The sequence below is a fragment of the Phaseolus vulgaris genome, chromosome 11, assembly GCF_051622355.1.
Source record: "Phaseolus vulgaris cultivar YP4 chromosome 11, ASM5162235v1, whole genome shotgun sequence".
Lineage (NCBI taxonomy): Eukaryota > Viridiplantae > Streptophyta > Magnoliopsida > Fabales > Fabaceae > Phaseolus > Phaseolus vulgaris.
Window position 1 is genome coordinate 46,680,458 of NC_143508.1, and position 27,952 is coordinate 46,708,409.

The following is a 27,952-nucleotide window of genomic DNA, read 5'->3' on the forward strand; positions in this document are numbered from 1 at the left end:
TTTTACTTGATTTTATCTAAAGTTGTGAAAGCAAGAAAATACCTAAGTGGAGAGTGGAATTGTTTATTTAAAACTTTTAATAATTTTTCACAAGTATTTTTGAAAATTTCATTTAGAAAGTCTTTGGTTAAAAGTCATATAATAATAAGTAATTTAAAGATATTAGAATAGAGAAAGATTTACGTAATATTTTTCTTATTAGTTTATGTATAAACCTAAATTACGTCCACTTTATTATCAATGTCATCAAGTTCCACTAGTAAATTATCATAACAAAGTACATTACGAGTATTCTTTAGTTCCTAGGCATTTCTAGCTAAACAAGAGAATTATTTATGCCATAATCACATCTAGCTAAGACTGAGTATCATTCGGAACTCAGGCTGATAACCTCATTTTTTGCATTGATTATGATTTAACTTTTTGTTGGAGATAGAGATGTGATGGTGCGGAAAGAAGACAAGATCAATGTGAAGTTCAAACTTGATAAAGAAACAAAGTGAGAGGTGAGGTCAACTCACTAGGAAAGAGTATAGGGTTAGCTTAGAGAGAGCTCAAGAATAAGTAGTATGCTAAAATTGGACAGCATAACAATACTAATTTAAAGCTGAAAATTACAAGAGACGAGCACACTTGTTTATATCATATATTTGTTCATTGTATATTGTCATTGTAACAGCACCTTTTCTTTTTAAAAACCAGAAACAGAACCCTCCCCTCTCACGCACAAAACTTCCATTTCTTTCTCTCTCCACCTCTCCCTTCTATTTTCTCTCTTAATTTCTCACTTCATACCTCATCTGTTTTAGAATCTGATCATACCACGCTGTAGCAGAGGAGTTAAGGAACATTTCTACCCGATCAGATTTTCAAACAGAGTAAGTTCATTTTTACTCTAAATATCTTTTGTCCTCTGTTTTTCCTTAGGATTTAGTCATCAATCTTTGTGGGGTCAGTTGAGAAGTTTAATCCTCTCAACTTATTCTATTATATACTGAATTTTTGTTCTGTTTGGATAACTTGCATTAGGCCCGTAAATCTTGAAGCTTATCCAAACGGTGGGGAATAAAATTCTAAAAGTTGCTTGGAAAGCAAGCAATTGAGGTAAGGGAAGCTAAATTTAATTTTTTATAGCACCCTAGGATAGAAGATCTGAATGCGGAAGGGACGTGGTCCCAATATTCAATTTTTCTTGCAGGGATGTTGTGTGTTATATATATTGGGTTGTTTGTTTATATATTATTTAAATTTGTAAAAATATTATATTTTGATGGTTTAATATTTAAGTGTTGTTTTTTTATTTTAATTACGTTTTTGAATGTTGTGGATCGTGTTTGGAATGATATTGTATGACGGGATGGTATGGAATTGAATTCATACATTTGGGATAATGTATGGACTGATGTTTACTGTGTATTAAGTATTGATGCCTATGTGGTAATAAAGATCTTCGAGCTTCACTGATGATCTAAGTCACATAGACTAAGATATCAGGTGGTGAGAAGCTGATGGGGGAGTTCATGCACACCGTGACATATGAGATGCACGGCTTGGGTTGTATTGAACTTACCCTGATCCTTTCTGTTGGATTCGCTGGTAATCTTTGGATCAGGTGTTCGTCTCTGGTAGACTTACTTAATACGGGTCTTCCGGAAGATGTTGTTTGTTGAATATCTTGGATGTGTAGATCCATGTGAGATCTATGTGATTGTTTTAAATGATGGGATTTGAAGAAGATTGTATAATTTGAGAAATTGATCATGTAACTTGGTTTTCTCTTTTGATTTAATTGCGTATATTATAAAATTTTATTTTCACTAGCTTACCCTTGCTTTTTGTGTTGTGTTTGAACTGCGATGACTGTACTATGTACACGAGCAGATGATCTTACAGGTGTCTGAGGATCAGAAGAGTTTTAAGGCGTTGATTTTGAAACTTATATTGTAAATATTTGTATTTCTATATGTCATAATCACGTACTAGGAATATTTTGAAAAACTGTAAGCTTGTATAGAAATATGTAGAACCGGTATTGTAATAGTTATATGTAAATTATGGGGTGTTACAGTCATACTACATTAATGAAAGGAGATATTTGTGAAGCAAACCTTAGAAATGATTTTTTTTAAGATCGTCTATCAAACCAAAATTATCATTTAGCTTCGAATTATCAGAGAATACATTGCGAAAAATTTATAAAGTCTGAAAACAAAATTCAACCTTTTTCTTATATTTGACTTATTTTTTTAGAAGAGAATAATAGTTTTTTTCTTTTTGAAAGAGACATTTATATTTTTATCACATTTATGAAATGCATCAAATTAAATTGGATGAATTTTGATAAATAAGTAGTATGATTCATCCAATATAATAGTTTTCATAAAAGAGGGTTTATAAAACAACTTGTGATGCAATTCAAGGAGGTGGATTGGTGAATTCATGGAGTGGCAGATGGATGGTTGAAGGTTTGCACTAAGAGAGGCAATTAGTGAGGTTTGACATTGATTTAGGTGCTAGGAAGAAGAAAAAGGTGAGACCAACTTTTTAGGGTTTTCATTAGGTCTAGAAGGCTCTCTATTAGCAAAAGAAGATTTGTGAGAGAATACTTCATTCAATTAATGAAAATCTGAATACATGAGGTTCATTTGAGCTATTTATAGATGAAGAGGATGGAGGTAGCTTGCTCCTTAAGCTACCAGAACTCTAGTTAAGCAAACTTACTCAAGGTTAATCGTTTAAGAAGGTAGTTAATGGCTTAAGGAAGTGTCGTGTAGGTCATTTCATCTTTACAGTAAAAATATAGAAAATAAAACATTTTATCACAATTTTTGAAGTATATATTCAGATGTTTTTTAGACATTATGACCAGGCATATTATTTTCCATATAATTAATTTATATGATATCTTAGAATGGTAGAACTCTAAATCGTTTTATTAAACACACATTCTTAATCACGTAAACAAGTATCCTAAACCTCATATAATTTAAAATATAGTATTATAACAACAAATTCTACATAAATTAAATATACAGTATAGTCAAATCACTGAGTATAAATATTAAACCATAAATTATTATATATTATTATCAATTTATCATACTTAATAAATATTATCAGTACATATTTGAAGTATAGGCTTCGAATATATTCTAATAACCAGTTATTTATATTATAAAATAATAAAGAAGTTATTTCAAATAAATATTTTTATTATACAAATAGAAGCTTTTTTTTTATAATAGTTACATTTTATTGAAATTAATAAATTTATTATGTTTTGAAAATTAAAAATTAATGTATATTATGATAAATTTGATGGTTGAAAACTATTAAGAATTACATTTACCAAATATAGTATACATCCAGAGATAATTAGAGATAAATTATGTATTTCCGTATTTTTTTCTTATTTTATTAAATTTATAATAAAAAGACACATTAAATAACTTGAATTGTGAAAGCCATGACTTCATGTTTATATCGATAAAGAAATAATTTGAAAGGACAAGTATACGAAGATGTGCAAAATACAACAAAGATAATGTTTTTGAAGAAGAACAATGTGGCATATTTTTCCAATTGATCAAGTTAAGAAAATTAAAGCTAAAACGTTCATATTTGAAGAATATAAAGTAAGAATTTGAAATACTCACACGTTCAAGATGCAGAAGAGTATCTAGAAATACAAACACAAGCAAATGCAGACACACATTCAGGCAAAGAAAACCACATGCAAGGAAACATATAACCAACAAAAATAACGACGAGCATAAGCAGAAAAGAATAAATCCAAAACAAACCTAGCTCAGGTAGTGTGATCGCAAAAAATATTCCAAACAGGCATCATGCAAATACAGGAGTAGAGTAATGGGTTGAACAAAAGGAAGTACCTTATTTCAAGGAGCGATTGAGGAAGAGGAGTTTTCCCAGGTTCACGAAGGAGGCGTAGTGAGTCTAAGAGAGGCGCGAAGGGTTTGCGTATAGGAGAAATGAAACAGTTAGTGGAGAAGGCTTTCAAACGTTAACTTAAACAAATGTAGGAATGACAAGCAGCAACGCCTTTCCACCGTAGATGAAAATGCCACGTGTGCGTCTACGATTAAGTATGGTGAGATGTCACATCATAAACGCTTCGTGCGTTGTGTCACGTTTGCCCATTGTGAGAATGACAAGTAAGCCATTAGAGCACGCGAATAGTCTCTTCGCTGAAGCAAGATCAGCTCGAGCCTGGGGGGCTTGTGTACTGGACCAGAGCACTCGGTGGTCAGATCTCGGTGCATGGGACATGCAGGTCAACTCGGTTGTAGGGCCATGTGATTGGGTCCCGTTTGGAAGTAAACCCTTGGAGATAAGATTTTTTTCTATTGTAACACCTTGAGAGAAGGCGCCCCTGAACATAATGTGTTTCTCTTATTGTGTATGCTTTCAGTTGAGATTAAATTCTCGTGATAGAAAGTTGTTACAAGAGGTAAGCTATAAAAGGGGTTTGAGACCGCAAGTTAAGGTACGTTGTTTCTAAGACTGAAATTAAATACTTCTTAAATTCTAGTAAGCTCTTTACTGACTTGATCGTCAGAGTGCAATGAATAAGTAGGACCCCCTCTATTTCAACGGAGCCGCGTTCCAGAGCAACAAGAGGTAGAACAGATTCTCAAAAGAAAAACAGGGGCTAGTGCTTGTCACTAGAGTCAACATGCGAGCAAGTCAACCAGCAAAAATAGATCTATTTATGCTTGTCTACAATTTATACTAAGTAAATTTTTTGATAATGAATTTATTTATTAAATTATAACAATATGTTTTTTGTTTAAAGAATAAATTATACATATTAAAAGGTAAAAATTACTATTATATATATATAACAGTTATTTCTAAAATATTAAATATTTAATATTTTTGAAATAAAAGTAAATTATACAAATATTTATTTTATTAAATTAATTATTTTTTTATTTTTTTATTAAAATATGAATAATCTAAATACATGTTGTTATAATCACTATTGAAATAAAAATATATTATTAAATTATAAAAAAATATTTTTACTAAAAGTAATTACAAAAATAAATATCTTTCTTTTAATTTTGTTGTCTGTAATTTTTTTATTGTATGGGTAACTTTTTTATTAAAAATAATTATTTGAATTTGAGAAAACGTAGTTACGTAAAGGGTAAAATTGTAAGAATTTGGATTCTTTATCTGTTTTCAAATTCAATATTTTATAAATCCAAATTTTCATTTTAAAATCAATAATTATTAAATCTGTTTTATTTTAATAATATAAAGGATAAGCAAGTATGCTAAACCTCGTATAATTTAAAATATAGTATTATAACAAAAAATTTATGCATAAAAATAAATATACCGTATAGTCAAATCAATGAATATAAATATTAAACCATAAATTATTATATATTATAATCATTTTATCATCCTTAATAAATATTATCAGTACATATTTAAAGTATAGGCTTCGAATATGTTCTAATAACCCGTTATTTATATTTAAAAGAATAAAGAAGTTACTTCAAATGAATTTTTTATTATATTATTATATATACAATATGAAGCTTTTATTGTATAATAGTTACATTTGATTGAAATTAATAAATGTATTATGTTTAGAAAATACAAAATTAATGTATATTATGATAAATTTGACGGTTGAAAACTATTAAGCATTACATTTACCAAATATAGTATACATCCAGATAATTAGAGACAAATTATGTATTTCCATATTTTTTTCTTATTTTATAAATTTATAATAAAAAGACACATTTAAACTGGTTACATTTTTTTAATAATGCACTTATGAATTTTTTTGTTAAATACAAGTAAATATATATAAATATAATATATATAATATATATAATATTATATATATAATACATATAATATTATATATATATAATACATATAATATTATATATATATAATACATATAATATTATATATATAATGCATATAATATTATATATATATATATCATTAAATCGGCTTTGATATTTACAAACTATTTAGTCCAAATGTTACATTCGTTACATATATTAATATTAATTATAGAAGAAAATAGTAAATAAATTATTAATATGTACATTATATTAATATTTTTTTTAGTAATGTATACTTGACTAATTAAATATTTTCAAAGAGTAAGATAATGTTTTCTCTATAAATTCGCTTTCTTGAATTACACAAGAGATCTAACATTTTATACAAATTTTAGATCATTAGAAAGAATTTAGAAAAGAGTGATGGGAAAATTTGAAATGAAAATTCTTGGAATTATAATCATGGTCATGTTTCTATTAAGTTTTACACAAGCCGAATTAGATAGCAAAATTGATGGAGTTTTATGCAAAGTCAAGTGTGCATTCAAATGTGAACCTCAACAACCATTTCCTAAATTATATTCAAAATGTATGGAAGATTGTCAATCACATTGCAGTCAACTATCCTCTGATCCTATTTCTAATTGTATTACTAGTTGTAACTTAATGAAGTCCATTGTCATCAACATCGGTATGTACATTCTTAAAATATCTACTTATTTTCAGGGTTTTATATTTTTTCTCTATATTTGATTTCATTAATTATTCTTTTTATGATTTTTATAATTGACTTTACTTGGTTATGATTTTGACCATTGACTTTACTTGCTTCTCAGGTTCTCATGATCTTGTGAAGAACGTGATGAATACTTGCATGCAAGAGTGCAAAACAAAGTTATAATTTGTAACATGAGTGAGAAATTGTTAGAAGAAATGATATTTCTACACAATTGCGAGAAATAAATCTTGATCAATAAATATTATTTGTTCACTATTATCAAGAAAAATTCTTTGATCTTCATTTAATTTTTATTTTAAAACGTTATCATCAAATTCTATTAAGAAAAACAATTAGAACATGTTCTCCAAAGAAAGAAAGTGATATGTAAATTGTGAGTCGAAGTATTAAGATGATATAATGTGAATCATGAATATAAATATATATATATATATATATATAATTTGAGTAATTTTAAAAATATAAAATTAATTTATACTTTTTAAATACACAAAATATAAATTGAATTAATGAATTTTGTTTTATTTGTATGGTTGAATGAGTTGTCATAGTTAATGATTATACTTAAAGGAATAAAAATTACTTTAAACATGGTTTCTATTTTCACAATAAACTTTTTAAATATTGTCATGGTATAGGAGTAAAGAATCCATGTAATAGAGTAGTCCATTTTAATTTCAATTAAATTGTAGATGATTCGGTTTATTCAAGTTTAGAAATTAGTTGGTATTGAGTTAGTAGACGAAACAATACTCATTAGATAATCTCATGATTACGTGCCTACATGTTTTGATGATAACAATCACCATAAGGTGTATTATGATATGAAAAGCTTATTCATGTGTATCACAAGATTAGACAAAAATAAAAGAGAAAGTGAGCGAGACTCACTAGACGATACAATATGAGAAAAGGTTGTTAGACAAAACTGTGTAAATGTTGTGTAGACGATCTAGTCTTCATGTTCACTCTTAAAATGAATATAGTCAAAGTGAATAATAAAAAGGATAAAAGACCATAAGATGAAATAACATCACATAAGACGAAGAACTCGTCAAACAAAGATATATATCAAACGAAGTTCGTTGAGAGAATGTGTTAGGCGAAGATTAGACGATGAAGCTTTTTAACGTTCTCTCCCTTTTTGGGCCTCTATTTTCTTTGCTTACTCAAGCCCTTTAGGCTATTAAATTTTTGTCTGATGCAGGTATGTTGAGTACCAAACCAGCTAGAACATCCATGGTCAAGAAAAAATGAGAGATTATTTTATCAAAACACTCTAGTGCATGATAATACTGCATACCGAAGAGTCATTGGAAGACTGTTGTATTTGGTCAATACTAGACCGGATATAAGTTTTCCTATGCAATTCCTTAGCCAATTTGTTGAAGCAACTTCAGAGTTGCACCATCAAGTTGCCTAGAGAATCCTATCAAAATCATTGCATAATGCATTTATTGATTTAATGCAAAAACTTAGACATTTATTGATTTTAATTTTTTATAAGCTATGACCCAAGCCTAATTTGAAAAATTAGAATTTAATAATATATTTTGGTGTGACGAGATTAATAGAATTATTTATTCTCAATTTTGGGTTATTTTTAGGAATTTAAGGAGAGATGAAGAAAGAGATATATTATGAATAAAGTGTTAGAATGAATGGTCTGAACAAGAGGGGAGGTGAATTGTTTGACAAAAGATTTTCGCAAAGATTGGCTAAGAATGAAGTTTTATCTACAATCACAGAAGGAGCAATTAGGGAAGCCAAACAATCAAAGCAATTACAACTTGCAGAAAAACTATCGATTGAAATCTCGTTTAAACCGGTTGTTTATAGTGAGGATGAAGGATATATAGGCTTGTGAATCATGGAATCCATTCAAACCCTAAGTTTCTTTTATTAGTTTTTTTTTTCTTTACTTTTTTTTTCTTTTATTTTTAAAGATATTTATTTTTTCTTTGTTTAAAATATTTATTGTTTTTCTTTTATTTCTAAAAATTAAATATTTTTTCTTTATTTTAAATTTTTTGTTTTTCTTTTATTTTTAAAAATTAGTTTTTTTTCCTTATTTTTAAATTTTATGTTTTTCTCTTATTTGGCATTTCTAAATTATAGAAACGAATAAGATTAATGTACTTGAATCAGATTTTAAATTGTTTCTATATCAAATATTTTTTGAAATATAATTAATGAGATATTAATTACACTTCAATGATTTGGATCAATGTTAACTTGGAAAGTTTTTTTAATACAGAATTAATTCTGGAATAATTGAATATAAAAAGTTTATATAATGAGAAGAAATTCAAAAATATTGTTTTGGTGATTCCCACAAATTATATTGTAAATTAAATTATTATCTGATTTGTATTTTGTTCTGATAAGCTATTAAAGGAAATATAAAACCCGCACAAAGCTGGAAACACAAGTTTTCTTTCTAAGGAAGAATCGTTTAATGGTTAAAATTTATGTTATGGTTTATATCGAAGCTCACTTAGACAACCACTGGAGCTTGCACGTGACAGATTAGTATTTTGAGAATATAAGGTCTCCATAATTCGAAGATATTAAAAGTATTATTCAGTGATACCCATGTTTTATTATGATGATTATTATGTCCATTGATAATTATAATGTTTCTAGAAATGGTTAAAGGAACAATGTCTAACAAGCAAGGAGCAATGTGTATGAAGTTGACATATGAAGTTTCCTTATTGGCCATCTAACAGGAAAGAGATGAAGTTGAAAAGAGATACTTGCATTGATGAATATTGAAGCCATTTCAAGATGCTAATAACTAAGATTTCAAAGAGAAAGACGTTTACAAACAAGTGATACAACACATTAAAAGACTCATATATAAACTTTCCTATTTGAGTGTCTAATACAAAGAAGACAATGAACAATGCTGAAAAGAGAAATATTCATGTCCAAAATTGCAAAAGCCTTAAAGTTCAAGTTTATACAGATAAAGATAAAGAAATAATTTGAAAGGACAAGTATATGTTAAAGACGCCAAATTACAACAAAGGTAATGTTTTTGAAGAAGAACAATATGGCATATTTCTACAGTTGATCAAGTTAAGAAGATTAAAACTAAAACGTTCACATTTAAAGAATATAAAATAAGATTTTGAAATACTCACACGTTCAAGGTGCGGAAGAATCAATCAGAGCAACAGCTTCTATTTTAACTATGTGAAGAATGGACATTACAAAGCTTCAACGATCACATTTCAGAAGACTATATATATATAAAACCTTGAAGATGAAGAACACAACAAAAACAATACAAAGTGTACATAAATACTTTTTAAGGTTGATTGTAGATAGATTTAGTCTTTTAATGTGTCACTTACTTAGAATGGAAACACTTACATTTTTACCTGCTCTCCAGGAACATCAGTTGGTCTCATAGTTATTAAAAACATTTATCTAATTATACATTTATCTAATTATAAAAAATATATTTTATAAAAATAATAAATTAGTCTAAAAACATTTATCTAATTATACATTTATCTCTAGAGTAAAAAATACAGAAAATAATATATTTTATAATTTTTGAGTTACAATTGATTATTTTTTGGACATTGTTCATCCAAGTATACTATTTTTTATACAATTTATATAGTACGTTGAATATTAAAACTCGAAATTATTTTACTAAAATCACACGTCCTTAATCACCTTTGTCTTCAAATATTATTAACGTCATTTAAAATCCTAAAACGTTCTAATATAATAACAATAAATATAATATTAATTGAATATACAGTATAGTCAAATCATTAAATATAAATATTAAAACATAAATTATTATATATTATTATCAATTAATCATCATTAATAAATATTATCAGTATATGTTTAAGGTATATGTGCTTTGAATATGTTCTATAAACAAGTTATTTATATTCTAAACGAATTAAAGCAGTTATTTTTAAATTTAAATATTTTTGTTACCCGAATAGATTTTATTTTTTTTAAAAACAATTACATTTTATTCAAATTTATTATATATATTTTTTTATCATAATTATTGTATATTATTATAAAATTGACGTTTGAAAATTATTACAAATTACATTTACCAAATATAGAATGCATCCAAATAATTAGAGATAATATTTTTTATCCATAAAATTGAACATCTGAGTGAGGGGTATATTGAATTGAGCTAGATCCTCCTTATAACATACTGATAATAATTTAAGTGAAAATTGGTAAAGTTGAGTATTGAATATGTGAAGTATATATAATCACTTCTTCCTTTAAACAAGCTCTCATATATTAAATTTATTATTTTACTTAAACAAGTTATGAAAAATACCTTTATATAATATAATTATAAAAATAAAAAATAATCATTTTAAACAAGTTATGAAAAATATCTTTATATTTCAAAAACAAAACTGAAACATTTTTATATATATAATTCATAATTATATAATATATAAATTTATGTTATTTTCTATATTTAAAGATTATACTATCTCGTCTTGTATATCTGGTTTTACCCTTTACAATAATAAAAAAAATAGATTAATAAGTATTGATTTTAGAAAGAAAATTTGGATTTAAAAAGTATTGAATTTGAAAACAAATAAAGAATCCAAATTCTTACAATTTTACCTTTTACGTAACTACTTTTTCTCAAATTCAAATATTATTTTTAATAAAAACAACTACCTACACAATAAAAACATTACAGAGACAACAAAATTAAAAACACATTATTTATTATTATAATTACTTTTAGTAAAAATATTTTTTATAATTTAATAATATATTTTGATTTCAATAGTGATTATAACAACATGTATTTAAGATTATTCATGTTTTAATAAAAAATAATTAATTAATTAATTTAAAAAATATATTTTTATAATTTACTTTTATTTCAAAACTATTAAGTATTTAATCTATTAGAAATAACGGTTATATATATATATAATAGAAATTTTTACCTTTTAATATCTATAATTCATTCTTTAAACAAAAAACATGTTATAATTTAATAAATAAATTCATTATCACAAAATTTATTTTTAAGTATAAATTGTAGATAAGCTTAAATAAATCCATGAACACTAAATAATTTATTATTACAATATTATAAGATTTTCAAACTTTAAATTAGCAGTTTATATATATCAAAATTTGTAATGGCATTTGAAAATTTATGTAACACCCCGAAAATACATCTAACTATTTAAAACGTTATCCTTACAAAATTAGAGTTTTTCAAAACATTCCTAATACATGATTATGACATATAGAAATATAAATATTTACCATATAAGTTTCAAATCAACACCCTAAAGCTCTTAAGAGCTTCCTACACCCTGTAATATCATCTGCTCATGTACGTAGTACAGTCATCGCAGTTCAAACACAGTAAGGGTAAGCTAGTGAAAAGAAATTTCATATCTTATCTATTTTTTTTTTTGTAAAAAGAATCAATCAAACGAATCATTTATAAACATTTCTTTAAATGTTGTCATATAAAATTTCAATATCAATTTCATCATTTATATAGACCACACATGGATCTATTTTCAATCACAATCATTGGATTTCATTTCAATCCCACTTCATCTTCCGGAAGACTCATTAAGTATGCCCCTAACACCTGATCCAAAGATTACCAACGCATCCAATAGAAAGGATCAGGGTAAGTTCAAACATCCAATACCGAGTGTCAACAGCAGGACCCGGCCGGTGTGTATGAACTCCCTCTTAGGTTCTCACCACCACCTGATATCTTAGTCTATATGACTTACATCATCAGTGAAGCCAGAGGATCTCTGTTAAACATAGACTTTTCATACTTAATGTACCATCAAACAACAACTCATACATTATCTCAAACGTATGACATCAATTTCATACCATTCACATCATTCATATATAAAACATATCATTCAATCACATAACATTTAAAGTATAATTCAAGAACGTTTCCAATATCAAAAACAATATTTAACTCTCAAACTATCAGAATATAATATTTATAAATTTTAAATAATATCTAAACAAACAAACAATATATAAACAAACACACAATATATAAACAAACAACATCCATGGAAGAGAAATTGAATACTGGGATCATGTCCCCTCAATATTCAGATCTCCTAGCCTAGGGTATTATTGAGAGTTAAAGTTAGTTTCCCTTACCTTAAGGGCTTGCTTTCCAAACAACTTTTAGAATGAAAAAAAGGTAAAGAGGAAAATGATGGGACAGGGGCTGTTGGTTTTTATTTACGAGGGTTACAATTTACATTGCATATTAATTCAATAAAATTACAATTATTATAAACTTATAATAATAATATATCTATAATAAAGAAAACACAACAAATTTATAAAAATATTTAAAAAATTGCCAACACAGTCACGATAAGACATGTTTTTCTACTAGTATTTTATAAATTAAATGACATTTAATATTTACAAAATATTTTAATACTATTTTTAAAAATGATACATAGTCAAAATATTACATTTATTGTAGGTCTTGTTGGACCTAGACCATTAAGAAAAGCGTTATCATGAAATATAAATAGCATTTATTAAGTAACCTATAATCGTTAGTAACTTATAATCGATTTATGGTCTAATTTATGTGTTTTAAATATAATATTAAATGGACAGTTAATTTATGTGCCTTAAATATTATATTAAATAAGCGGTTATTGATCTGAATGTACCCGGTCATAATTAGGGGTATGTACAATATTAATAATTAGTATTAGTATATTTCTTATTAAAATATATTTATTAACTAAATATTTTTAAAGAGTAAGAAAATATTACAAAATTTTTTCTATAAATTCATGTATAGCTTTCTTGAAATACCACAAAAGAGATTTAACATTTCTTTTACAAATTTTATATCCTTAGAAAAAATTTAAAGAAGAGTGATGGAAAAAATTGAGATAAAAGTTATTGGAGTTATAATCATGGTCATGAGTCTATTGAGTTTTACACAAGCTGAATTATATGGTAAAACGGATGGACTTTTATGCAAAGTGAAGTGTGCATTCAAATGTGAACCTCAATTAGCATTTCCTGGATTATATTCAAAATGCGTTGAAGATTGTCGATCACATTGTAGTAAATTAAACTCTGATCCTATTTATAATTGTGCTGGTAATTGTCAATTAATAAAGTTCATTGCCAACAATATCGGTACGTACTATTGTTTTATAATTTTTCTATATTTGATTTCATTAATTCTTTTTTCATGATTTTTTTATAATTAACGTGACTTGTGTATAAGATTTTGACCATTTACTTTACCTACTTTTCAGGTGCTTATGAGCTTGTGCAAAACGTGAATAATAATTGCATGCAAGAGTGTGTAAAGAAGTTATAATTTATACGAATTTTTGAGTGAAAATTGTTAAAGGAAGTAATATTCTTACACAATTATGAGAAATAATCTTGACCAATAAAGAGTATTTGTTATCTATTTAAAAAAAAATACCAACTATATGTCCCTTCGTTGTTTTTTTTTTCTTATCTTCCTTTCTATTGTTAAAATTCTATTAAGAAAGAAAATTATAAATATTCTTAAAAGAAAGTCATATATAAATATTATGTGAGTTTGGGATTAAGACGGTATAATATGAATATGAATATATTTGAATGTATAAAATTAGAATAACTATAAAAAATAATTAATTAATTTATTCTTTTCAAATAAAATAAATAAATAAACATAACATGTGACAACCTATTCTTTTCAATGACTATATTTTATAAAAAAACAAATTAAATTTAAGATATTTAATGATAATATAAGAATATGCTAAATTAATAATTAAGAAATGATAAATGAGAAAGTTATTTTGTAATAATAAATGTATTTTGACAACATAGTAACATATCACAATAAATAAAGAAGAATATTCGCGTGTCATTAGTTATATTTGTTTTCATTAAAAGAGAATAACGGCTTTTTGTTTTCGATTATATACATAACTATCTAAAATATATAAAAAGGTTGCTAATAATAAAAATATGCTACTAGATATTATTGTAGAAATTTACTAAAAACTTTTCATATAAAATTGATACTTATATAAATAAAATAAACTAATACAAAATATGTACAAAATAAAGGAAAAAGTGGATTAAATTATTTTAATAATTAGTAACAATTGTACTTATTTTACATCTGCTCACTAAATTCCTAACAAATAATTAATTAATTGATTGAACAATTACCTGCATGAAAATAGTTTAAAAAATCTTCAAGTGTTTTAGTTATAATTTGTTTTGTAGATAACTTGAGAGAGTGAAACGTCACATTTTTGTATATTTTTCAATGTTATGAAGTGGTTTCTCTTGAGAAATTCCATATTAATGTGAATCTTATAATTGATTTTGATTAATAAAACCCTTTAGCATTTATAATAATTGATTTTGAATAATGAAACTCTTTAGAATTTATAGAAAAGAAATAGAGATAATTAAGTTTGGGGTGAGAGTATAAATTATGTGTTATTATGGTTTGTTATAACATAAAGGGTAAAATTGTAAGAATTTGGATTCTTTATCTGTTTTCAAATTCAATATTTTTTAAATACAAATTTTCATTTTAAAATCAATAATTATTAAACTGTTTTATTTTAATATTATAAAGGATAAACAAGTATGCTAAACCTGATATAATTTAAAATATAGTATTATAACAAAAAAATTATACATAAAAAATAAATATACCGTATAGTCAAATCACTGAATATAAATATTAAACCATAAATTATTATATATTATTATCAATTTATCATCCTTAATAAATATTATCACTACATATTTAAAGTATAGGCTTCGAATATGTTCTAATAACCCGTTATTTATATTTAAAATAATAAAGAAGTTATTTCAAATAAATATTTTTATTATATTATTATATATACAATATGAAGCTTTTACTGTATAATAGTTACATTTTATTGAAATTAATAAATGTATTATGTTTTGAAAATACAAAATTAATGTATATTATGGTAAATTTGATGGTTGAAAACTATTAAGCATTACATTTACCAAATATAGTATACATCCAGATAAATAGAGATAAATTATGTATATATCATTAAATCAGCTTTAATATTTACAAACTATTTACTCAAAATGTTACATTCGTTACATATATTAATATTAATTATAGAAGAAAATAGTAAATAAATTATTAATATGTACATTATATTAATATTTTTTCTTAGTAAAGTATATTTGACTAATTGAATATTTTCAAAGAGTAAGAAAATATTACATTATTTTCTCTATAAATTTATGTTTAGCTTTCTTGAATTACCACCGAGAGATCTGACATTTTATACAAATTTTAGATCATTAGAAAAAATTTAGAGAAGAGTGATGGGGAAATTTGAAATAAAAATTCTTGGAGTTATAATCATGGTCATGTTTCTATTAAGTTTTACACAAGCTGAATTAGATAGCAAAATTGATGGAGTTTTATGCAAAGTCAAATGTGCATTCAAATGTGAACCTCAACAACCATTTCCTAAATTATATTCAAAATGTATGGAAGATTGTCAATCACATTGCAGTCAATTATCCTCTGATCCTATTTCTAATTGTATTACTAGTTGTCGCTTAATGAAGTCCATTGCCATCAACATCGGTATGTACATTCCCAAAATATCTACTTATTTTCAGGGTTTTATAATTTTTCTCTATATTTGATTTCACTAATTATTCTTTTCATGATTTTTATAATTGACTTTACTTGCTTTTCAGGTTCTCATGATCTTGTGAAGAACGTGATGAATACTTGCATGCAAGAATGTGGAAAAAAGTTATAATTTGTAACATGAGTGAGAAATTGTTAGAAGAAATTATATTTCTACACAATTTTGAGAAATAAATCTTGATCAATAAATATTATTTGTTAACTATTATCAAGAAAAAATTTTAGATCTTCATTTAATTATTTATTTTTTAAACGTTATCATCAAATTCTATTAAGAAAAATAATTAGAACATGTTCTCAAAAGGAAGTGATACGTAAATTGTGAGTCAAAGTATTAAGACGATATAATGTGAATCATGAATATATATATATATATATATATATATATATATAATTTGAGTAATTTTAAAAATATTTAATTAATTCATACTTTTTAAATACACAAAATATAAATTGAGTTAATTAATAATTTTTTTTATTTGTATGGTTGAATGAGTTGTTATAGTTAATGATTATACTTAAAAGGAATAAGAATTACTTTAAACAAAATTTCTATTTTCACAATAAACTTTTTAAATATTGTCATGGTATAGGAGTAAAGACTCCATGTAATAGAGTAGTCCATCTTTAATTTCAATTAAATTGTAGATAATTGGGTTTATTCAAGTTTAGGAATTAGTTGGTGTTGAGTCAGTAGACGAAACAATACTCACTAGATAATCTCATGATTAAGTGCCTACATGTTTTTATGATAACAAACACTACAAGGTGTATTATGATATGAGAAAGCTTTTTCATGTGTATCACAAGATTAGCAAGAATAAAAGAGAATGTGAGCAAGACTCACTAGACGATACAACAAGAGAAAAGGTTGTTAGACGAAACTGTGTAAATGTTGTGTAGACGATCTAGTCTTCATGTTCACTCTTGAAATGAATATAGTCAAAGTAGGAAGAACCGTTGTGCATAAAAGACCATAAGATGAAATAACATCACATAAGATGAAGAACTCGTCAAACAAAGATATATATCAAACGAAGTTCGTAAAGAGAATGCGTCAAACAAAGATCAGACGATGAAGCTTTTTAATGTTCTCTCCCTTTTTGGGCCTCTGTTTTCTTTGCTTACTCAATCCCTTTACGCTATTAAATTTTTTTTCTGATGCATGTATGTTAAGTGCCAAACTAGCTAGCACACCTATGGTCAAGAAAAAATGAGAGATTATTTTATCAAAACACACTAGTGCATGATAATACTGCATACCGAAGAATCATTGGAAGACTGTTATATTTAGTCAACACTAGACCGGATATGAGTTTTCCTATGCAATTCCTTAGCCAATTTGTTGAAGCAGCTTCAAAGTTGCACCATCAAGCTGCCTAGAGAATCCTATCAAAATCACTAGATAATGCATTTATAATAAGTGTCATTGTTTAGTGAAATTTTATGCAAAAACTTATACATTTATTGATTTTAATTGTTTATTAAGCTATGACTCAATCCTAATTTGAAAAATTAGAATTTAGTAATATATTTTGGTGTTACGAGATTAATAGAATTGTTTATTCTCAATTTTGTGTTATTTTTAGTAATTTAAGGAGAGATGAAGAAATATATATATATATATATATATTATGAATAAAGATGTCACTTAGGTCAAGTCCAAATAGGTTAAATAAGGGCGTAAGGTAGAAAGAAAGAGGAGGGAGAAAACCCTAGGAAGCAATTGTCAAGGAGAAACATTCTAGATCTCTTTCTTTTGCTTTGGTGCATGTAATAGTCACCATGAGTGGATAACTCATTTATTTTGGGATTGAATGTAATCTTTTCAAACTATGATGAATCTTGGTAATATTGACATATGATATTTTGTTCTTCCTTGATATTGGTATTGTCATTTTATTCATGAACTTGATTCTTGGATTGTGCTTAAACCTTGAATTTTTATTCATGAACTTGATTCTTGTATTTTATGCTTAAATCATGAAGTTTTATTCATGAACTTGATTCTTGGATCTTGTGTTTAAAGCTTGAATTTTTATTCATGAACTTGGTTCTTGGATTTAACTAAAAAATACTTATAAGAATTTGACATATATGAGAATACTCGATATGTTTTGATACTAGACATAAATTAGAATATATCAATTGTTATATAACATCTTTTCTTAATGATAAAAATGTTTTCTAAATATTTGAGACATTAATGTTTAGGAGATATTCTTAATAATTTCATAATTTAGTCATCAATATGAATTACTCTTATATGTTGCATAAATATCAATTAATTTAAAATATTGTATGTTATTTTATTTAATAATATTATGATTTTATATATTTTACAAATACCATATCCATGTTTCTCACTTGTCGGGTTGCTTAATCCCAATTTTATCAATTGAATTTTTTTAATAATTTACTTTATTTTCCTTTAATTCTCATGCAAAATTATTTTTACAATGCCAATATCTTCTCAATTAAACTTTTGCACATCGTCCAATATTTAAAGTTTATCTCACCAAGTATTGGGGATTTTTGACTCTTTTAATTTGACATTAAAATATCACACTATTGGGATAATTAAAATAAGAGAGTAATCACCCATCAAACAAACAACTTTGATAATTACTCATATTAAAATAAAATCAAAACTAAAGTTTAAGTGATAAATAAAACTCATTAGAAGAAGTAGGGTATGAGAATTCTTCTTTCTTGGAATTATCATTATCTTTTATATTCAATGGAGTCAGATTTGATTTGGTATCAACATTTGTAAAAGATTCTGCAACGAATGGAATACTTTGTCTAGTAATACCATGATCATTTTGTGTCCTCGAAGTTAACCCTAGTGAGGATGAAAGATACATAGGCTTGTGAATCATGGAATCCATTCAAACCCTAAGTTTCTTTTATTAGTTATTTTTTTTCTTTATTTTTGTTTTTATTTTATTTTTAAAGATATTTATTTTTTCTTTGTTTAAAATATTTTTTGTTTTTCTTTTATTTTTAAAAATTAATTATTTTTAAAAATTAGTTATTTTTTTTCCTTATTTTTAAATTTTATGTTTTTCTCTTATTTGGCATTTCTAAATTATAGAAAATATTATTTTCCAATAAGATTAATGGACTTGAGTAAATAGCATATAAGTGTAAAAGCTTTCAAAAACTAGAGTTTGAATTGTTTCTATATCAAATATTTTTTGAAATATAATTAATGAGATTACATCTAGGTTAAAACTAAACTAATTACGCTTCAACGTTTTGATCAATGTTAACTTGGAAAGTTTTTTTAATACAAAATTAATTGTGGAATAATTGAATATAAAAAGTTTATGTAATGAGAAGAAATTCAAAAATTTTGTTTTGGTGATTCTCACGAATTATATTGTAAATTAAATTATTTCCTAATTTGTATTTTGTTCCCATAAACTATTAAAGGAAATATAAGATCCGCACAAAGCTGGAAGCACAAGTTTCCTTTCTAAGGAAAAATCGTTTAATGGTTAAAATTTGTGTTATGGTTTATAACGAAACTCACTTATGTGTAGATGTTAGAGTGTAAGTTTAGATGATTCAATGACACATGGTCAAAATAAAAGATTTTATCAGACGATTTATTGATGCATTACATGTTAGGCACTAGAGATTCATTTATTTGTTTGTTTTCTTGCATTGGCGAAGGGTTCTCTGACGCTTCATTTCTCTTATGTTTTTGCTCTCATGTTTCCTCTCGTCTTCTGCGACCCTTAATTGTCTTCTTCGTATTTATATATTCGTTTCGTTTCTCTTATTTGTTTGTTTTCTTGTATTGGCGAAGGTCACCACTGCTCCATCGCTGATGCATCCATAGTTGCTACCTTAAGGTTTAGAGTTTTTTTAATTAAATAACAAGCGGCTATTTACCATAGCCGCATTTATAAATGGCATTTAATAATGTGGCTAAATAGCTGCCTTCTTATCTCTTGTATTTACGACTACGTGTACATAAAGCTGCCGTTTTAAATCACAAATAGCCGTCGTCTTTTGGGAGTAGATGTGTGAGGATTTGAGGGAGTGGATATGTGAGGATGTGAGAAGAAAGTGTGAAGAAAGTGAGGTTGTTTAGATTGGGGTATGTTAGAGTGGATGTGTGAGGAAAGTTTATGGAAGTTTGTGAGTGATATGATGGTTGTGAGGGAGTTTTATTTTTTTTTTAAATTGTTAAATGTTACTTTACAAATTTATCCATGCCTATTAAATTTTTTTTAATAATGAAATGAGTTAATTTTTTTTAGAAATAAACAACTTTCACATATTTCCTAAATTTAAAATTAAAATTAAAAAATAAATATATACTACATATAAATATATATATATATATATATATATAATTTAAAAATTATAATTAGAAAAAAATTATTCAAAAAATTAAATAAAAATAAAACTTCAAATAATTTCTTAAAATATTAAACATGTATTATAAAATTAGAAAATAAAAAAAAATAGATCTTATATAAATAAAGATAATATTTTTTATTATTAAAAACCATATAATAATAAAAAATAAAAAAAATACTAAAAAAATATAACGTAATTAACAATGAAAAATAATTTCATAAAAAACTATTATCAAATAAATTACAAACTCATAAATATAATAATTATAAAAAATATATTAATATAAACGCAACAAAAAATTAAATAAAAAATAAAAAAAGAACTTTAAATAATTTTTTTAAATATTAAATATATACTATAAAATTAAAAAAAAATCACATCTTGTATAAATAAATAAAATACTGTTTTTTTAATATTAAAAACTCTTGTAGATGAATGAGGGTAAATACGTAAATAGCAAATGCTGATGTAGTTTTTCCTCTACATCTGTTCATTTTGAGGGGAGAGGATATTTACTGTTCACAGATATATCCTCTTCTCCTCTTCCCTGCAAAACTTTAGATCCAAACAAGTGATATCCTCTCACTTCTTTTCTTGTGAACAGTACATCTATTAAAGCAAACAGAGCCTTAATATTTGTGCACCAGTGACAGAGGCCAAACTATTTGCCAATGGAGGTAACTCATTCATGTTGTCTGTTTTTAACTATTTTTGGTGGTCTAGCCTACATTAGCTAATAGCTTGTCTGGAATTGCAGGTATGCAAGATTGTGGAAGGTCAAAGATATTCAAAGAGGTTGAATGAGAGGCAGATCACTGCTCTTCTGAAAGTTACATGCCAGCGTCCTGTTGAGAGGGAGCGTGATATCATGCAGGTAGTTGATGTTTTGGGATTATATTGTTTATTTTTTCTAAATTTAATGATGCAAAAAGTAATTGATGTTTTGGTTTTGGGACTGTGTGGGGTATTATGTTTAATTTTTTTTTCTCTGATATAGTGTTTTATCTCAATCAATAAAGATAATATTTTACAATGGAAATTTTGGTCAATCTTTCTCTTAAATTAAAGTTTTTTCTCGCGCTCTTAAAATAGATAATGAATGTAAATATTTACGAAAAATGTTGTTAAGGTTGAAGCTATAGATTTTTTGCTTCCCTGTAATACATGGGTATTGTGATTCTCCAAGAAAATAAATCATTGTGATTTTAGTGGGACTTTACTATGAAATGAATTTTACAATAGCAGCTTTGATTTGATCAAGTTCTTAGGGGAGCTCAGTGCAAGGAATTTCAGTTTTTGAATGCATAATTCCTTTGTGCACTGATTGCAGTCGAACTTTTTGGGAAAAACAATTTTTCCACAAAATCAAAACTCTAATAGAGCTATCCGATAAATAATATTGAATAAATAAAGCGGAATAATAAAAGAGATAAAGAGGAAAAAAACACACCCGAAAATTGTTAACGGAGTTCGGCCTGTTTAGCCTAATCTCCGAGCACAGCTGAAATAGCCCACTTTTATTATTATGGAAGAAGATATTACAAATTGGGATATATAACAGTGAAGGAGGAGAGTTTAATTTATAACCCTCAAACCTCCTTCCCAAACAATGAACCCACCGATGTGGGACTTGGGATTAAGCCAAAATCAACAAATCTCCACCTTGGCTTAATTTCAAGTCCCACCTAAAACAAATCTTCTCAAAACGTAACAAAAACAAACTTTGCAGTGCTTCAAATTTGCGCCTCCGGGCGCCAACTTCAAATGTGCAAGATATCAACCAAGTCTAAACAATGTTCAAACTTGGCCCTTGTAACCACCTTGGTGAGTATATCTGCAGGATTCTCCGTAGTGTGAATCTTCTGGAGAACAATCTCCTCTTCTTCGAGAATCTCACGCATAAAGAGATAGCAAACATCAATGTGCTTCGTCCGTGCATGAAAGACTTGATTCTTTGCTAAATGAATAGCACTCTGACTATCAGAATATAACTCAAGTTGTTTCTGACCAACTCCTAAGTCTTTAAGCAACCCATGAAGCCAAATTCCTTCCTTCACAGCCTCTGTAATCGTCATATACTCTGCCTCTATCGTAGACAAAGCCACCGTAGACTGCAAGGTAGACTTCCAACTAACTGGCGCTTTTGCTAAAGTGAACAAATAGCCAGTTGTAGACCGTCGCTTATCCAAATCACCTGCATAATCAGAATCACAATATCCAACTATGCATTGACCAAGTGATTCATCTTGCTCAAATGTCAATCCAACATCTAAGGTATTTTGGAGGTACCGTAGAATCCATCTCACAGCTTGCCAATGACCCTTGCCTGGATTATGCATGTACCTGCTAACAACACTCACAGCCTGTGAAATATCTAGTCTTGTACACACCATTGCATACATCAAGCTTCCAACTGCATTTGCATATGGGACTTTCGCCATGTATTCTCGTTCTTCATCAGTCGTCGGAGATAAACAGCTACTCAATTTCAAACGACGAGCAAGTGGGGTACTTACAGGTTTTGTATCTTCGTGTATACCAAAACGTTGTAGTACCTTCTGCAAATACTGCTTCTGTGACAGCCAAAGTTTTCCCCTCTCCCTATTTATCTCCATGCCGAGAATCTTCTTGGCTTCCCCCAAATCCTTCATCTCGAACTCTCTACTCAACTGAGTCTTTAACCTGTCAATCTCAACTTGGCTTTTTGCTGCAATCAGCATATCATCAACATATAAGAGTAAGTAAATGTAGGAACCATCTTCAAGTCTGCGCAAATACACACAGTGATCATATTTGCTTCTCTTGTACTTCTGATCCTTCATGAACTTATCAAATCGTTTGTACCACTGTCTCGGAGATTGTTTCAATCCGTACAACGATTTTCTAAGTTTACAAACCCAATCTTCTTTACCATCAACCTTGTATCCTTCTGGTTGAGTCATATAGATTTCTTCCTTCAAATCACCGTATAGGAACGCGGTCTTTACATCAAGTTGAGCAAGCTCCAAATTCAAATGTGCTACCAAGGCCAACAAAATTCGAATGGAGGAATGTTTAACAACTGGAGAAAATACCTCATTATAATCAATTCCCTCCCTCTGAGCAAAGCCTTTAGCAACCAACCTTGTCTTGTAGCGAACATCTTCTTTATTAGGAAATCCTTCTTTCTTTGCAAATACCCATTTGCACCCAATTGCCTTCTTACCTTTTGGTAATTGTGTCAGCTTCCATGTCTTGTTCTTCTTCAAAGACTGCATCTCCTCTTCCATCGCACCTGCCCAATTACCACTCTCTGAACTCAGAATGGCTTCTGGGTAAGTGGATGGAATGTCATCAACAACTGGAAGTGCATAGGCAACCATATCCATGAAACGAGCAGGCTTCTGAATATCTCGTCTTTGTCTTCTAACTGCAATTGGCGCTGATTGCTGTTGAGATTCTTGGGTAGGAACCTTTTCCTCATCTGACTCTTCTTCTGCCATAGGAGAGTCACTTGTGGTATTTCATGTTGGGATCACCATTGTCGGCTCAAACTCCACCTGCTTCCGGGCACACTCCACCTGTTGTGGAGTACTATCAGCTCCTCCTGGATTTACCTTCTTTAACATGGCAGATTCATCAAAGGTAACATCCCTGCTGATAATCGTCTTCTTTGCCTCTAGAAACCATAAACGGTATCCCTTCACTCCAGGACTAAAGCCCATGAAAAGAGCCTTCTTTGCACGTGGATCCAACTTTGATTCAATCACATGATAATATGCAATAGAACCAAAAACATGCAAAGAATCATAATCAGTTGCAGGTTTTCCAAACCATACCTCTAACAGGGTTTTGCCATCTATAGCAGATGATGGCAAACGATTGACGAGATGTTGAGCGTATGTCACAGCCTCAGCCTAAAACTCTCTGCCTAACTCAGCATTAGACAACATACAACGAACTTTCTCCACAAATGTCTTGTTCATACGCTCTGACACCCCATTCTGCTGTGGTGTTTTTCTAACAGTGAAGTGCCGAACTATGCCACAATCTTGGCATACCTTCAGGAACGGATCACTCTTGTATTCTCCTCCATTGTCTGTTCAGAGAACCTTAATCTTCCTTCTTGTCTGGTTTTCAACTTGAGCTTTCCACGTAAGGAAAATTTCAAGCACATCATTTTTGTTCTTCAGAGTAAACACCCAAACTCTCCTGGAAAAATCATCCACAAAAGTGACAAAATAATGCCTACCTCTGATTGACGGAGTCTTGGCAGGTCCCCACACATCTGAATGTACATAATCCAGAATACCCTTGGTATTGTGAATTGCAGTGCCAAACTTCACTCTTCGTTGTTTTCCCAGAACACAATGCTCACAAAATTCAAGTTTGCAAGCCTTCGTACCTTTCAACAATCCCTGCTTGGTAAGAATTTGCAAGGATTTCTCTCCAGCATGTCCCAACCTCATATGCCACAACTTCGTTGCCTCAGCATCCTTCTTAGAGCTAGAAGTTGTTGTCACTACTGTCCCCACCACTGTACTACCTTGGTAGTAATACAAATTGTTCTTCCTCACGCCTTTCAACATCACCAGTGCTCCTAAAGTTGCTTTAAGAATTCCATCTCGCATCGTCACAACTAGGCCTTTAGATTCTAAAGCCCCCAATGAGATGAGATTCTTCTTCAACTTTGGCACGTACCGTACATCCTGCAAAATTCTGGTGGATCCATCATGATTCCGCAACTTGATTGAACCTATCCCAGCTGTCTTACATGGATTATCATTACCCATGTAAACAACCCCGCCATCGAGTTCTTGAAATTCAAAGAACCATTCCCGAATGGGACACATATGATAGGTACAACCTGAATCCAATATCCACTCATCTGGATACGATGATGCTGAAAGCGAGACAATTAAAGAGATATCTGATTCCACATCACTTTTGCATTCTGCAACATTTGCATCTTGTGGAGCCTTCCCTTTCTTCTGCAGTTTTGGGCAGTCTTTCTTCCCGTGTCCTTTCTCATGACAGAAAGCACACTCATCTTTGGCAACGGCTCGACCTTTAGACTTAGACCTCCCTCTTCTCCCCTTTGTATGGCTTTGTTGACGACCTCTTGCCACCAATGCTTCTTCTTCTTGATTTGCCATTACAAACTCAAAATATAGTATTCAATATTACAAATAATTTCAAACAACCCAAGGCGAACCTTCGGCTCTTGATACCACTTGTTGGGAAAAACGGGTAATTTTCCCACTAAATCAAAACCTTAACAGAGCTACCCGACAAATAATATTGAATAAATAAAAGCGGAATAATAAAAGAGATAAAGAGGAAAAAAACACACCCAAAAATTGTTAACGGAGTTCGGCCTGTTTAGCCTAATCTCCGAGCACAGCTGAAATAGCCTGCTTTTATTATTATGGGAGAAGATATTACAAATTGGGATATATAACAGTAAAGGAGGAGAGTTTAATTTATAACCATCAAACCTCCTTCCCAAACAATGAACCCACCGATGTGGGACTTGGGATTAAGCCAAAATCAACACGAACAACATCTATTAATTGTCAGTTCACCAAAATAATATCTTTAGTGTCTCCGAATGAAGACTGCTATATTTGTTCATTATCCATCTTTCTTTGTAAGTCTGTAGAGAGCATTGTAGTTGGAAACTGGTTAGTTCTTCTTCATCAACAATATCTAGAAGCAACTTCAATTTTAATATAGTTTTAGTTAAGAGTAAATTATTCCCTTATATTCCTTTGAGAAAGGGATGTTGGAAATTCCATATCGACTAGAGATTAGGACATTTCATTGTATATAAGTGGGTGCAAATCTCACTCCATGAGCCGATTTTATGGGGGTTGAGTTAGGCTTAAAGTCCACTTTGTAATATGGAATCATAGCCATTTCGAGCATATCCTAGTGAGTGTTTGTGTTGGGTCTATTGTGTCACCTGTTATCGGGCCGCTATTGGACCACCCATAATATATAGTCTCACGCACGAGTTGGCAGTCTCGGCGTGAGGGTTTTTTTGTAGGTGACCTCAAACGTATATGTGAGATAGATCTTGGACTAGTTTGACTAAGCATGTGTTTAAAAGGAGCTAATTAAAGATCTTTTCAAGCAATGGCAAGATCCAGTCAGAGGAACAGTGACTGGTGGAATAAACAAGTACTCTCCTTCCCTTCCCTCATATGTGAGCTGACTAATGCAAATTGGGAGCTTTTTTGTTAGTTTATAAATGCACTATGGTGCTAAATAATTCTACTTATAAAATATTGCAGGCACAGTTGTTTGATTCTAAATCTGCCATCCAACAGAGTTTGATTTTTATCTTTGTAGTCATGCTGAAATACAGGTGAGATATTTTACTCTTTTTTATCATAACATGTAATTTTATGTTAAATTACATCCTCATTGATGTAAATCATGTGTTACACAGGTACAAGTCGTCCTGCTCACTATCACGTGTTGCGGGATGAAAACAATTTTACAAACTCATACTAACAAACTTTGCTACACATAAGTTCATTTGCGTTGCTTTTCAATTTCCATGCTCCAATTTTTAGACAGGATACTGAATTTGATGTTTTTGTTTTGTTAGTCCATTGGTGAGTTTCCCTCTTATATCTTGTTTAATGGACTTTTAATGTTAGTTTTACATATATTTATTATTGTTATATTTAAATTTATTAACTTAAAATTATTTATTTTAGATATCATATACTAGACATCAGATATTGGAAGTGGTGCTTCATCACCTAATCAAATAATAGGATTAAGTGCTGGAAGTAAAACTGATTAGGGATTCAATTATGTGTTTTAATTTTAAATTATCTATGAACTTTTGAACAATTATGTGTTTTAATTTTCAATTTCGTATCAACTTTTGAACAATATTATATATGCTCTATTTTTTCATGAAATGAATGGATGCTTATAACTTTATACATTATTTCATTTTATTAGTATATTTTTTTTTTTATTATAAAAATATATTATGTTTAGTTTAATTGTGCAAACCAGATTATAAAAAAGTGGTGGTTAAATTTCGTTTATTTATAATTAAAATTACGTTAATTGAAACCGACGTATTATTTTTACAATTTTATTATAATATTGAAGGTTAAAAACACAACATTATACCCTATAAAATAGCTTTGAAATATTTTTCAATGAATTAAAATATAACAGTTATAACTGACACTACTTACATATAAAAATCGTCACTTTAACTATGTTTAAAGTGACGGGAGTTGCGATGGATAGTGT

The 27,952-nt window shown here is 28.3% G+C and overlaps 1 long non-coding RNA gene across 1 annotated transcript; it reads left to right on the forward strand.

The window, feature by feature from the left end:
* The first annotated feature begins 767 nt into the window (after positions 1-767).
* Positions 768-2,039, forward strand: LOC137830487 (uncharacterized). The gene is made up of 3 exons (XR_011084238.2): positions 768-878; positions 1,030-1,104; positions 1,882-2,039. It is a non-coding gene; the product is annotated as an uncharacterized LOC137830487 (long non-coding RNA).
* Positions 2,040-27,952: the final 25,913 nt, after the last annotated feature.